General features: G+C 38.5%; 1 long non-coding RNA gene across 1 annotated transcript; it reads left to right on the plus strand.

Moving 5' to 3' along the window:
• Positions 1-990: 990 nt before the first annotated feature.
• On the plus strand, positions 991-1,861 carry LOC141371032 (uncharacterized). The gene is made up of 3 exons (XR_012375633.1): positions 991-1,063; positions 1,253-1,388; positions 1,717-1,861. It is a non-coding gene; the product is annotated as an uncharacterized lncRNA (long non-coding RNA).
• The last annotated feature ends 12,859 nt before the right edge of the window (positions 1,862-14,720 follow it).

Genomic DNA, 14,720 nt, shown 5'->3' on the forward strand with positions numbered 1-14,720 from the left:
TTGGCAGAACAGCTGCAGCAACTTGAGGCTCTTTGCCCTGTCTTTTCTCCCCCTGCTCCTGCTCTGTTCTTCACTGTTCTAAAAACAGTTCCATATCATGTCCCTCTTTTGTTCCCTGACCATCTGTGACTCCTCATTGACTGTTCACAGCATAACGTTCATCCTCCAGAGCTAGGCACTCAAAGCCCTTTATTCGAGACTCCAAACTGCCCATGCAAACGAATTCTCTAGCTCTCCTTCATAAATTGTCTGCTATAGGCAAACTGACACTGTCACTATTACTGTGGACTGCTGTCTGCCTGCCATGTACTGGGTGAGTTCCACACGGTGCTTTCAACACCTACACCGACCCTGCAGAGTATACCTGTTATCTTTATGGATGAGGCAACACACCAAAGTGTGTAGGAGAAGGAGGATTTGAATCGCTACCCTTTTTGCTTTTGCTTCACTCCTCAGGAGTTTCTCATTGGCCATCAGCTATTCTTCTCCTGAGCTTCTCCTGCTGCAGCTTAGCCTACATGCTCTGTCCTGCTTTGGTTTTCCACTTGTTGAAATCCTTTTCGTTCTGCTATCTATACCTAGCCCCATGCCTTACAGACAGGAGGTACTCAGTAACTAATGATTCAAGTTTCCTGTATCTCTGCTCAAACGACTTAAGATTGTAGGAGGCAGAGATGATGTCTTTTTCCCCATGGTGCCTGCACACGGTAGACAGTAGAGAAAGAATTTATTAAATAAATGAAGTCTGCGTATCTCCTGGAGCAAAAAGTACACAGGGCCATGTACCTCATGGGATGTCCAAGACCCCATGTCAGAAATGTGTGTTTAGGCAGCAGGAACACACATGAGGCAGGAGAATATGAAAGTACACTGGAAAATTTTGCTAGTTGGGTCAACTCCAATTTGGCAAACACAAGCCTACTGCTTTTTCTCTAGGGTTCTTTCTCCAGGCATCACTTATTAATGCTAATTAGTCAAGGGTGTGCTGTGATGCAGAACACTTGTGACCCGTAAGAATTAGAGAGACTGTCATTTCTCAAAAGACCCATGAGGGGCAGCAAGAGTAAGCTACAGGGAAGGAGGGTGGGTGGGGGAAGAGAAACTTCTCTCCAAAGACTTGCACTGAAATAAGCACACGTAAAAAATAAATCCACATATAAAACAACTGTACAAATGTTAACAGTATTTTCACAGCTGGGTTTCTTTGCCTAAAATACTTAGCACTTACTTTAGCAAACTCTCTTCTAAACAGGAATGGTCTGACTGATCACAGAAGCTGAACCCTGATAGAACTCTGATTTTGAACTTCACTTTTGCCCAGATGGGAAGAAAAACATGACTTCCTATAAGCAAGGAATTTACTTGTCATGAATGCACAGCAGGCTGTGGTAAGTGACCTTTAACTCTCAGATGAAGACACTGAGGTAGGGCTTAGTTCAGGAAACTGGATTCATAACATTCAGCGTATTTATATCTAGATTAGGACTCTGGATTTAGAACACTGGAAGACACCAACGTTGTCTGTTGCCATGGCAGCGCAAACACGCCCCTTGACTGAGTGCCCAGTCACTTATCATAGCAGGATTAGTGGTCTTCTAAAAGGATCTACAATCACGTTGCTGGTATTTATTTCCTGTATTTAGAGGGTATGCAATTGTCTTTGGTTTCAAAGACCAATGCCATAGGACATGACTAATCATTCTGACTTACTTTTAGGGACTTTCCCCTTGGAAGTACCTCCGAATGCCATGAAGATGGGCTGTGCACCTCTTAGTGAAAATACGTGCTTCATCTCCAAATGGCCATGAGCAAAACTATACTGATGAATATGTTAGCTAAATAAAGAACAATATCATAAAGGTTTGCAGTGATTATTGTGTTGATGTCATCTTTCATTCCTTTATTTAATAAATATTTCATGATTGATGGGACTTCTTTGTGTTAGAGTACTAGTTACTAGACTATACCCGTGGAATTAGACACAGTCCATGTTTCAATAAGCCTGCAACAAATGGGATTTTTTTCACTTAATAATTTTTTGGTTAAAACAAGGGAGTCTTCAAAATTACCAAAAAATATATTTGGTAAAAAAAAGAAAAACAGAACAAAACAAAACAGTCAACACAAACAATTATTCCTTCTTGGTCAAATTAAGAAGACATTCTTTATGCTTACAGCTCCTGGTGATCATGACCTTGAATTTGTGTGGCATAAGTCACTGACATTTCTTTTCGCCTCTCTGTCTCATTTCTTTGCCCAGGTTGTGAGCCAAGTGTCAGGGCCTCTGCCTGACTCATCTTTGTAATGGCAGGGCCTCCTGGTCATGTAGGCAGTGTTGGCTGAAGGAGGGTGTCATTAGTTAAGTAAAGGTGAGGTTGACCATAAACTGGGAACACAAAAGTCAAATGTGAGTGTATTGGCTTTGATTAGGATTTTGTTCTTTTTTTTTTTTTTAATTATCAGATACTAATAATGACGTTCCTTCTGTGGTGTTCAGTCATATGAATTTTAACCTACTTATAGGTTTGTAAGTCTATAAATTTATAAACCACCACTACCACAATAAGGATACAGAACGGTACCACCCTCCCTCATGCTGTCCCTTGATTTTCACACCCTCCCTCCACCCATAATCCTTGCCAACCACACATCTAGTGTCCATTGCTATACTGTTGTCTCTTGAGACTGGCTTTTTTCACTCAGCATAATGTCTGAAATTCAGCCAAGTTCACATGTGCAGCAATGTGTCATGTGGTATAACCACAGGCAGTTTATCCTTTCACCCATGGAAGGACACTTAAGTTCTACAAATAAGTCTGCCTATGAACATTTGTATACTAGTTTTCATGTGAACAGAAGTTCTCAATGATCTAGTATAAAAACCCAGGAGTAGGTTTGCCGGTCACGTGGTAGGTGCATATTTAACTTTGTAAGTAGTTGCCAAACCATTCTCCAAAGTGGCCATACCATTTCTCAGTCCCACCAGCAATATACATAAGTTTAAGTTACTCCACATCCTTGCCAACACTTGATATTGTTAGTATTTTTTTTAGACATTCTAATAAATGTGTAGTAGAATCTCACTGCGTGGTTTAAATTTGTCTTGCCCTAATGGCTTCTGGTGTTGAACATCTTTCTTCATTTGCTTCTTTGCCATCTTAATACCTTCTTTGGTGATGTGTCTGTTTAAGTTTTTTCCCCATTTTTAACTGAGTTGTTTGATTCTTTATTGCTGAGTTTAAAGAGCTCTTTATATATTCCAGATACAAGCCTTCTGTTGGAGATGTGATTTGAAAACATTTTCTCTTGGTCTGTGGACTTTCTTTTTTATTCTCTTGACAGTGATTTGGCAAAGTTTTTACTTTTGATAAAGACCAATTTTCCTTTTATGAATTGTGCTCTTGGTGTTATTTTTAACACTTTGTCTAACCTCAGGTCATGAAGATTTTCTTCTATGTTTACTTTTTTTTTTTTTTTTAAGTAAGCTCCACACCCAGTGTACAGCCCGCTTGGGGCTCAAACTCACAACCCTGAGATTAAGACCTCAGCTGAGATGGAGAGTTGGATGCTTAACTGACTGAGCCACCCAGGCACCCCTCCTATGTTTACCTCTAAAAGTTTCGTGGCTTTATGATGAATGCATTGACTTTTGATGATCAAAGGAAATGAGTTACTTGATAATAGATTTTCTTCTTACTGCCGTATTTGCTCTTTTTGATTCTAGGGAGTTACATGAGCCTTCTGGACAGGACTCCATGTATGTAACTGGCTCTTTCATCACATACAGGACCACAACAATTACAATTTAAAATTACAATTTAAAAATTTTAAAAGTCCAATAAGCAAATTTTTTCATATATGTTAGATTCATTTAGTGACCACACCTGATCTGAACCAATATGAGGCTATCCTTCCTAATGTGACCATTATACATGCTATTACAGAACTACTCATGTGTTAATTATGGGGTCCTACTGCTGTCCCAGATTGGATGCAATATTTAATGCATGGGTTATACTACCATCTGAAAAATTGTGAATCCTGAAGCACCTTTGCTCATAAGGATTTCAGAAAAAGGATTGTGTACCTGAAATTTAAATGACTTTTGCCACATGATCATTCTTGCAGTGACTACAGAGAAGCTCTCCTTCAGACATCTCCTTAATCCTTGTCCAAACTTCTCGCCTCGGTGAGTGAGGATGGACAAAGGGGGACATTACATGCCCACTTTATTCAACCTAAATGAAAGTTTTTTCTCTTGTAACAAAGGAAAATGTATACCTTTTCCTGTTGTTCTTGTGGTCGTAAACAAAAACACTGACCAGTCAGACCCCGCACATCAGGGAAGTCCTCCATTTTCCCATTGTGGTCTGTATGTGTGAGCACAAGCGTGACTTACAAAGAGGAGGGTATCCGTGGGTGAGGCTTGAGCACAGATGCCTCAGCCCTCCATCTGCCAGGACTGGGACTCAGTGTGTCCGTCAGGGCCAGCTAGGAGCACTGGCAGGGGATGCGCGGTGGGACATGACTTGAGACAGGGCCTGGCACACAGCAAAGGCCCAATAAAAAGAGGCAAAGGCCATCCCTCCCACAGTATCTTGTCATTTCAGGTAGAGCGGTGCCTGGAATTATATGTCCGGAAGTCAGCCCATTAGACTGAGTATCCCTGCTTATGGGGGAGCTTGAGGGGAGATCAGGAAATTGCCAGACACTTTGATAGGCCTGGGAGACACACTGTGTTCTTCTGCACCTCTTTCCTCCTCGTTTACTGGGGCCAAGCTTATAACGATTTGACTCCATTCTCTGTCTGATACCGAGAGTACCCTAAGGAAACTTGGGAACTCCTCTCTATCGGCTTTCCAAAGCTTATCTACAAACTTAGAAATGAAAGAGAACAAAACTAGGGACCAGCAGCAAGAAAGGGGATTTTGCTTCCCGTTTCTTTCAGTGACATATTTTTTGTCTTGGTCGAGGTCACTTTGGAGAGAGCAGTTAGAAGGCAGCTGGGTCGGTTCAGGGGCAAGGCTACGTTTAGGAGCTCAAAAATGCTTGATTTTGTGGTGCCGAAGGAATGGACACTTCTTCTCGCTCCCCCCAAGAACACAGAAGCTCATTATTCTGACAGAGGAAGTCCAGAAGTTTTTAGGTGGAGATTAAGCCTTACTCTCACACACCGAGGCTCCTGTTCAGCTTCTTAGTGAAGAGATTTTAGTAGCTTTTAATAAAAAAAATGGTTAGTATACTACACTGGCCAGCTTTCTAAATAATTTAGAGAACTAGTGACCTGGAGCTCTTGTGGCGTTGATGTAACTGTTCTGGAAATCTCTTGACTTGAACTTGAGACTCACTTTCCTACAGCTGCAGTTTGTCCACCGTCAACAGCCGTCTGTACCCAGAAGGCATGAGGGGATGGGGTGCGGGGAGACATCAAAAAAAAAAAATTTTTTTTTTTCTTTCCTGGACTGCAGTTCCACATATTGGCCACCAGGTGTCTGTCTTCACACAAGCAGTCCTGCTTGTGTCATGGAGTCCTGCTTGGTTGCCAGAGTAGTTTTTAAAACCAAAGCAAATTTCTAGATGTTGATACGAGTAGATATAAAGGTGTCAGTGTAAGGTGAACTTTCAGAGTCAAACTAAATAGTTTTTAACTCATAATCCAAGTAGGAGTAATCGATTGGACCTTGTGTTTATCTTCTAATGTTGTTTGGGAGAACTAATGGGTGTAGTAAGTGGCCGATGCACTTTAAAAATGGTGAAAAAAAAATGTGTCCTCTTCCAAAAATCTCATCTGGTGTTTGTAAAATTCAAGGTTTTTAGCATGCAAACAGGTGTATGTTCCCAGGCCCATTTCTTTTGGTAAAAATAGACAAGTTCTATTCTGAGCTGGCTTCTGAACTCTAGAGCTAAATTTGATGGTTTCGTTTTTACCTTAGTTTGTTCTCCAGTTTCAATCCTTGGCCTGATAGAGCTGAAAAATATCCCTGCCAGGAAGTTCAAGAACGAGATTTGATTTCTTTCTTCCCAGAACTGAGAGTGACATTGTAATAGTTACCTAATTAGACAACTCTAGCAACGTCTAGAATGTAACATTGATGCACTTGAGTCCATCATAGGGAAGAAGTGAAGGTCTTGTGGTCTGCAAAGAACTGTCACCAGATTAAGCAGTTTCACAGATATATCTTTATATCTCCCCATCTCGTTTTATATATTGTTTTTGAGTTACCCAAAAGATAGTTGCCACCAGTTTAGCAACCTCCACGTTTCACACTTGCTTGCCAAAACATGGAAGTTTCTGAGAGTCCTAGATATTATTATTTATGCTCTCATTCAGTCAACACACAGACACGACTAAAAAAAATCAGCTAGCTAGTACAGGAGATGTGCTTGATGAGAAACCACTTTAGTATTCTATACAACCATTTTGGTGGGATCTTGGAAGGAAGAAGAGATTAAGATGTGTATCAAAGTATCAAAGCACCGTGCTGAACCTGAAAACTTCCCTTTTCGTTGTTGTTGTTGTTAATTTTTGTTTGGTATTGTTTATGACTTTTAATACCTTTGGGACATTAGAATCAGTCTCTCCAGCCACTATACACATGGAGCTATTTGTAGCAGAAGCAAAACACGCCCTCGGGGTTTTGCTGTAATCAGTGTTGGTCTATTATTTATTAAAGCTCGGTTTCCTCCCAAATTTTGTGTTCCTTAACACCATTTTTATCTCCTTTGTTCATCAATCTGACCCATGTTTATTTACTGCTTACTGTGAACTTCATGCTGTCTCTAAAATAAAAATGACTAAGCACCAGTCCACTCTCTCACAGAACTATTAAACCAGTGAATAGAATACTACAATCCATTTCCTAGATACACTTCTGGATCGTATTGAATAAAGTACAAATATTTAAGGCTGCTGGTGTTTGTAGTGTAGAACAAATTTCTGTTTTTCAGTCATGTAACATTCTTTTAATAAATAGTTGTTATGTTTAGAGAGTGGCATTCTTCAAATACATGAAATAATGAGTAGACTACAGTGGAGGGAGGACACAGTGATCTACATGTTTACATAAAGTTATCATGCAAATGATTTCTCCAATATTATTTAATTAACCTAATGGATGCAAGCAGAGAGGCCAGGGTTGCTATACCCATTCTATAAAAAGGAAAATAGAAATGCACTTTGTAAAATCATTTTCACTTGGCTTAAGTTGTCTGGATGTAATTATTTTACTTTTATTATTATATTGAAATCATTACATCTGTTTCCAAAATGTTCGGGAATGGAAGAATTAACAGGAAGCAAGTTTTGCAACCGAAACCCCTTTCTCTCCAAGCATAGCATCCATGGTGATGAATGAGCATTGGGGAAAAAAATAAAAGCTGCACAAAACCAGAAGGAAAACCTCTAAATGCTCAGGTGCCTTGGCAAGAATGAGAGGGTCCATCTCTCCATTTCCTCTGAAAACCACTCTCTTAAAAATCCCAGAGTACATGTTACAGCAATAGTCAAAGGCCAACTGAATGTTTTTTTTCACTTGGTGAAATTGTGGAGAGAAATTTGTATTTTTTGAGGATGTCAAATCGGAGCCAGTTACTTTGATGTGAAAAGAAACCAAGCAGAGCCACGCTGCTTTGTAAAACTGAAAATAAGTTCACTTAAGCAGAAAAGGCCCCTGTAAAGTCTGTAGAAGATAAATTCAGGGTCAAAGAAGTTCTCCATACTCTTTCATTTATTTGCTAAGCTCTGACTCATTGGCCAGCCAGAAACTTTTGCATTCATCTTGTTATTTTCCACTTAAGGAGGTCATTCATGAATTCATTCACTTAACATTTATTGAATGTCAGGGAGCATTCTGTAATGGAGATGTAAATGAACAGAGGTGGGTCTCACCATCAAGTGGCTCCCTGTCTAATGAGTAGCAAACGGATCCCTTAACTCACCAAAAGTATCACATTATGGATTTATAATGATATGACCACAACTCCAGCAGCTCAGAAAGTTGATTCTGACGATCACACACGAGGGAGTATTTGACCTTGGCCTTAGAGAGTAACTAGCTTTTGGTCTGCCATAAGCTAGGGAAGGCGTTTTAGGGAAAAATGAAGAATACTATGAAAATACAGACAGAATGGAATTATATGCTTGGGAGAAAAGTATAGAATAGTGTGGCTAGAGCATGTGTGCATGGGACAAAAGTAGTAAGAGATTATGATTAAAAAGGTAAATTAAAACAATATAATGACTTTTCATGATACCATAGGAGCATAGAACTTATTATATAATAGCAACATTTAGACAATGTTTTCCATTTACAAAAACAACAGCAACACTGCATCATGACTTTATCACTTAGGATTCTTTAGGTTGTAAGTAACAGAATACTCAGTGCAAATAGTTCAGGCAGAAAGAGAACTTATTTTTAATTTGCATAAATGAAGACGCCCATAGAGAGCCTTCAGGCACTGTTTCAATTCAATGACCAGACAATATCCAGGAACCGTGCCTGTTAGTTCCAGGCTGACTCCATTCTTAGGCTCCTGGGAGTAATGTTTTACGTCACCCTGTTGCCATGAGTTCAAAGGCGTGTTATCAAACACACAGCTGGAAAAGCCAATCTCCTGAAAGCTTAAGTGACGACGTTGGCATTGGCTCCCTAAGTGGATCACATACCAAGTTCTGTGGGCAGGGTAATGGAATGCACTAATTGGTTTTTCAACCAAGGACATGGACTTGACCCCTAGAGCATGGGCTCTGTCAGAAGTCATGAAAGCACTGTCGCCAAAAATAAGAGGAGCTAGTGTTGAGCACAAGACAAATGGCCAAAGTGAGTTCTGGATAGGAACTTGCTGGTAAGTCTCTCCCTGCTAGTGAGGAGCAGAGCCTTCTCATCCCTAGCCCCTTGCTGTTGTACTCCATCATTTTAGAATAACCTTAAACACTGACCACTAAAGACTTTTACAAGGGAATGATACAGCCAGGTCAAGTTTCAGGAAGGTGATTTGTGGCAGTATGGAAGACAGACGAAAGGCGAGAGACACTGAAGGCGGGATGACAAGTTAAGGAGAGTCCCTTGTCTGAAGTAGGGCAAGGGCGGAAGGGCTGGCAGGGAGCAGGCGGGCAAGGGCATTTCGAAGGTAGGATCGGGTAAACTTAAACACATTCAGTGAGAAGACGAGGGAGAGGAAAACCCACCATTGATTCCTTGTCCCTCACCCTGAAAAGTGTGTTAAAGATCAGTTTCCCCAAGAGAATTGGGTTTTTCTTAAATTCCTTTCATATGAGCTGGTCTTTCATTTAATAAGCCATCCAACGAGTAACTACTCAGAGAAAATGGGTCTGACATTCTGCCAGGTAGTGGGAGAAAACTCGAATGACAGGGACCCATTCTTCCCTCAAGAAGCCATCAACCAGAACCTCTGGCATAAGAAACGAGGTACAATGATGGCATTGAGAAGGCAGGAACACAGGAAAAGGAACAAAGTCACAGGAAGGAGAAATAATTGAGGCAAAGAGAGTGGTTTCATTGCCTAAGACTGAGGCAGTCATGTTTCCACCATCGCTGGAGTGTTTGTGGCTCCCAGCTCCCAGCTTTACTGCTAGGAATTGAAGGGAGTGACCTCATTCAAGGCACACCCCCTGGAAGGGATGGGAGTTCACACAATAACTGGGGTCTACATGCCCAGCCCCCTTGCCTCAAGGCAGGAAAGTTCTGAGGGGCCTTCCAGCTCTAAACCTTCTAGTGGGACCAGCTGGGGCCACTGGTGTAAGTGTGTCATGTTCAACCCCTCCTTCTGCCTAACCACACGTCCTTCATTCCCCCATTGGTTTTGATCCCAAGAGTTTCCCCCAGTAAACTTCCTGCATGCAAACCTTCTTGGGGTGCCGGATCAAAGACAGTGGACTGGCCATGGTCAGTTGAGATGCCTTCAAGAAGTCTATGTAGATGCCAAGCAGGCGGGCACCCCTCAGATCAGGAGCTCACGTTGTAGCTAAGGATCCAGGCTCATGAATCAACAGCAGTTAGGTGATGTTGAAGCTTCTCTCCCTCCAAAGTTCTAACGACTTTCCTATATTTTGTCCTAAAGATTTTATTTTATTTTTTGAAGATTTTATTTATTTATTTGACAGACACAGCGAGAGAGGGAACACAAGCAGGGGGAGTGGGAGAGGGAGAAGCAGGCTCCCCGCTGAACCAGGAGCCCGATGCAGGGCTCCACCCCAGGACCCTGAGATCATGACCTGAGCCGAAGGCAGACTCTTAACGACTGAGCCACCCAGGTGCCCCAGTCCTAAAGATTTTAAAATGTTGTCTTTCACAATGAAATTCTTAACCCATTTGAAATTTAGTTTTTTGCCCAGTGTGAAGCAAGTATCCTTTTAGTCTTTCCCACATCAATAGCCAGTTTTTCAGTACCAGTGGTTATTCATCCAAGGGCAATATTACATTTGCCTTATAAACCTTAGGATCAGTTTGTCAAGTTCTATGAAACATTCTGTTGGAACTTTGATAGGAATAGCATTAAATCAATCAATTAAACTTATGGAGAATTAACATAATTATAATATTAAGTATTGTTAACCATACACATAGCACATATCTCAATTCAGTTGGGTATTTCAAGTCATCCGATAAATTTTTATAAAGGTTTTACATACATTTTGTTATCTTTATTTATTAATGTTTTCTATTTTTAATTGATGTTCTAAATAACATCTCCTCATTGTATTTCCTAAATGTGGCTAGCATATATAGAAAACTTGCTTAACTTTCTCTTAAATCTAGAATGAAATGTCTGGAGATTGTTCTGGGATTTTTATACAGAATACAACATCTGAAAATAATAAGGTTTTTTTCTTTCTGACAGTTAATTCTATTTTTATTTTGATTCATTATGTTGGACAGAACTTCTGAAAAGTGATGACTGAAATTGGTGATAGTGGGAAGATACTAAGGAATTTTTAAATACAAAGGATGGATGTTGAACATTATTTCATGCTCTTTCTGTATACATCGAAGCAATTATATAAATTTTTTGTTTGATTTGTTCATGTGGTGATTCACATTAATAGATTTTCTAAGATTAAACCAATCTTGTGTTCTTGGAATACGCTTAATTTAGTCAGCATGTATCTGTTTTATGCAATAAAGGATTCTGTTTGCTAACATCTTCCTCAGTATTTTGCATCTATGTTTTCGAATGAGTGCTTGTGTGATTTCCCTCTCAAGATGTCCTTATCTTTTGTTTGTTATGCAGATTATATGAGTCTCATAAACTTTGCTGGGAGTAAGTAGTCCCTCTTTTTCTATTCTTTGGAAGAGTTGGTGTAAAAATAGAGTTATCTGTTCCTTAAACGTTGGAATTTTTCATCTCTAAAATCGGTTTGTGTCTCGTGGTCTTCTAGAATCAGTTTTTGTAATTTGTATTTTTTAGGGAATCTATCCATTTCATGTAGGTTTCAAAATATATGTACATAAAGTTTTCATAATGCTTCACCTTTAAGAAAAAGTCTCTGCTGTATCTGTAGTTATGTCTTCTTTTCATTTCTAATACTGTTTGTTTGAGCCTCTCCTTTTTATCCCGAGCAACCTTGCCAACTTTGTCTTTTCAAAGAGTCGGCTTTTGTGTTTATCCTTTCTTATATCATTGCTTTCTATTTCAATAATTAGTGTTCTTACCCTCATTATTTCCTTCTTCTACTTTACTAAGATTTATTATGCTGATCTTTTTCTAGCTTTATAAGTTGCACATTTAACTACGTTTGGACTGTCTTCTTTTCTAGGATAAACATTTGAGGCTTTACACTTTAATTACTGCTTTAGTTCAATCCCACAAACTGAATGTGGTTATTTTCAAATTACTCTATTCCAAGTACTATCTAATTTCCACTAAGAATTTTGTGAGCTTTTAATACAATTTTCATTTTATTTCCAAACTTACAGATTTTAAAAAATGTAAATGTTTCTTTTTAGACTAGATTTCAATTTATGGAAAAGTTGTAAGGATTGTACAGAGAATTCAGAGTTTCCATATATCTTGCACCCAGTTTCCCCTATTATGACATCTAATGTAACCATGGTGCATTTGTCAAAACTGATGAACCAACACTGATATATTATTACCAAATAATAATTACATACTTCATTCATATTTTCTTAGCTTTTACAAATTATTTTTTCTGCTCCAGGATCCCATCCAGGATATCACATTACATTTAGCTGTACCTAGAGTTTCTTCTCTAACCACAATCTTAATTAAACAGAAATAAACAGTTAATAATAAATAGTAAAAAGAGAATTTTTATTTATTTATTTATTTTAAGATTTTATTTATTTATTTGAGAGCGAGAGAACGAGAGATAGAGAGCACGAGAGGGAAGAGGGTCAGAGGGAGAAGCAGACTCCCCGCCGAGCAGGCAGCCCGATGCGGGACTCGATCCCGGGACTCCAGGATCATGACCTGAGCCGAAGGCAGTCGCTTAACCAACTGAGCCACCCAGGCGCCCTAAAAAGAGAATTTTTAAATCTTAAAACATTAACCTTTAAAAATCCGTAAAAAGTCAAAGATGAAATAATTTTTGACTCCCTGACCTTATGACAATTTGATTTTCTTTGTTTTCAATGACTTTGACAGTTCTGAAAGATATGAGTCAGTATTTTGTAGAATGTTCTTCAATATGGATTTGTCTGATGTTTTTCTCATGATTAGTCTAGGGTTGTGGGTTTTTGAAAGAAGAAAGTGTCATTTGCATCACATCCTATCGAAGATTTGTGCTAGGGACATTTCTTAATGATGTCTATCTTGATCACCTGCTTAAAGTAGTTTTGTCAAGTTCCTCCACTGTGGAGTCACTCTTTTTGCCCTGTTCCATACTCTGCTCTTCAGAAGGCAGTCACTCTGTACAACCCACATTTATAAAGTGGGGGTTATGCACCAACTCATGGGGGGACATCAACATCACTTACTTGTTCTTCTGTAGAGTCGACTGGCTCTTCTATTTTTCGAGTCAATAGTTTGTTTATATCATTATGGATTTGTAGATGTTTATTTCTACTTTGGGTGATAATATCAACTATGTTATTCATTGTATTATTCAAATTATTTCATCTTTGACTTTTTATGGATTTTTAAAGATTAATTTTTTAAGGTTTAAAAGCTATCTTTTTACTATTTATTAACTGTTTATTTCCATCTTAATTAAGATTGTAGTTAGAGAAGAAACTGTAGGATACTGATTTTTGAAATTTTTAAGAATTGCCTTATATTCGGGGCGTCTGGGTGGCTCAGTTGGTTAAGCGACTGCCTTCGGCTCAGGTCATGATCCTGGAGTCCCGGGATCGAGTCCCACATCGGGCTTCCTGCTCGGCGGGGAGTCTGCTTCTCCCTCTGACCCTCTGACCCTCTGACCCTCTTCCCTCTTGTGCTTTCTATCTCTCATTCTCTCTCTCTCTCAAATAAATAAATAAAGTCTTTAAAAAAAAAAAAGAATTGCCTTATATTCTAGTAGATATTAAATTTTGCAAATAATCTGAGTACTCCAAATAATTTTTATATTCCAATTATTGAGAGCAGTTGCCTATCTATATTAGATAATAACCTTACTAGATTGTTTTGTCTGCGAGTATATATATATATATAATATATATACAAATTTCTGGATATATATATATATATACACACACACAAATTTCTGGATATATATCCAAAAATAGGTGCAAAACTCTTCCACCACTGTGTGATGATAACTTTTCAAGTTCTCCTTATATATTTGCCATTTTTTAATTTATATATTTTGCAACCACATTATTAGGAAACTGCAGGGTTAAATTTTATTTTATTTTCTCAATAACTTAAAGCTAAAATTTTATGTAGTAGTCCTCTTTATCTTGAATAATATTTTTTATTAAAGACTTATCTTTCTGACATAATGAAATTACATATGTTTTCTTCTAGTCAGTGCATGCTTGGTTTATGCTTTTGTCATTAATTTACTGTAATCCTTTTCTGTGTCCTTATGTTTTATAGATGTCTATGGCAAATATTAGACATCTGGATTAAAAAGGTATGCTATTTAGCTCTATAATCTTTGTTTTATGAACAGAAAATTTTAATTTATGTGTATTGTGAGAATTTCATATGCAGATGTATTTCTACCTCATTTTAAGCTTTCTGTTCTGTTTTTCTATGTTTCGTTTGTGCCCTTTTCTACTTATTTTGGAATGCTTGATTATTTTTTTACCCTGTTTTTAAGAAGGTATACATTCTGGGTTTTTTAGTAGTCACCCTTGAAATTTGATATGTACACACAACTTATTTTTTTATTTTATTATGTTATGTTAATCACCATACATTACATCATTAGTTTTTGATGTAGTGTTCCATGATTCATTGTTTGTGCATAACACCCAGTGCTCCATGCAGTACATGCCCTCCTTAATACCATCACCAGGCTAACCTATCTCCCCAATCCCCTCCCCTCTAGACCCTCAGTTTGTTTCTCAGAGTCCATAGTCTCTCAGTACATACAACTTAATAATATTAACTGATATTTTTATCCTATTCCAGAATAGTAGAAGGAACTTTGAAAATCCTAGATTACCCTCTTCTTGTTTCATGTCACTCTTGATTAATATATCATTGTGCTTTAAACCCCATGAATTAGGCTCAAATACACATTTTTACTTGTTTTTAAGGACAATTTATTCTTCCTTTAAAACTTTTTT

Source organism: Callorhinus ursinus, unplaced genomic scaffold (genome assembly GCF_003265705.2).
Source record: "Callorhinus ursinus isolate GAN/ISIS: 27379988/994484 unplaced genomic scaffold, GSC_fseal_2.0 scaffold54, whole genome shotgun sequence".
Taxonomy (NCBI): Eukaryota; Metazoa; Chordata; class Mammalia; order Carnivora; family Otariidae; genus Callorhinus; species Callorhinus ursinus.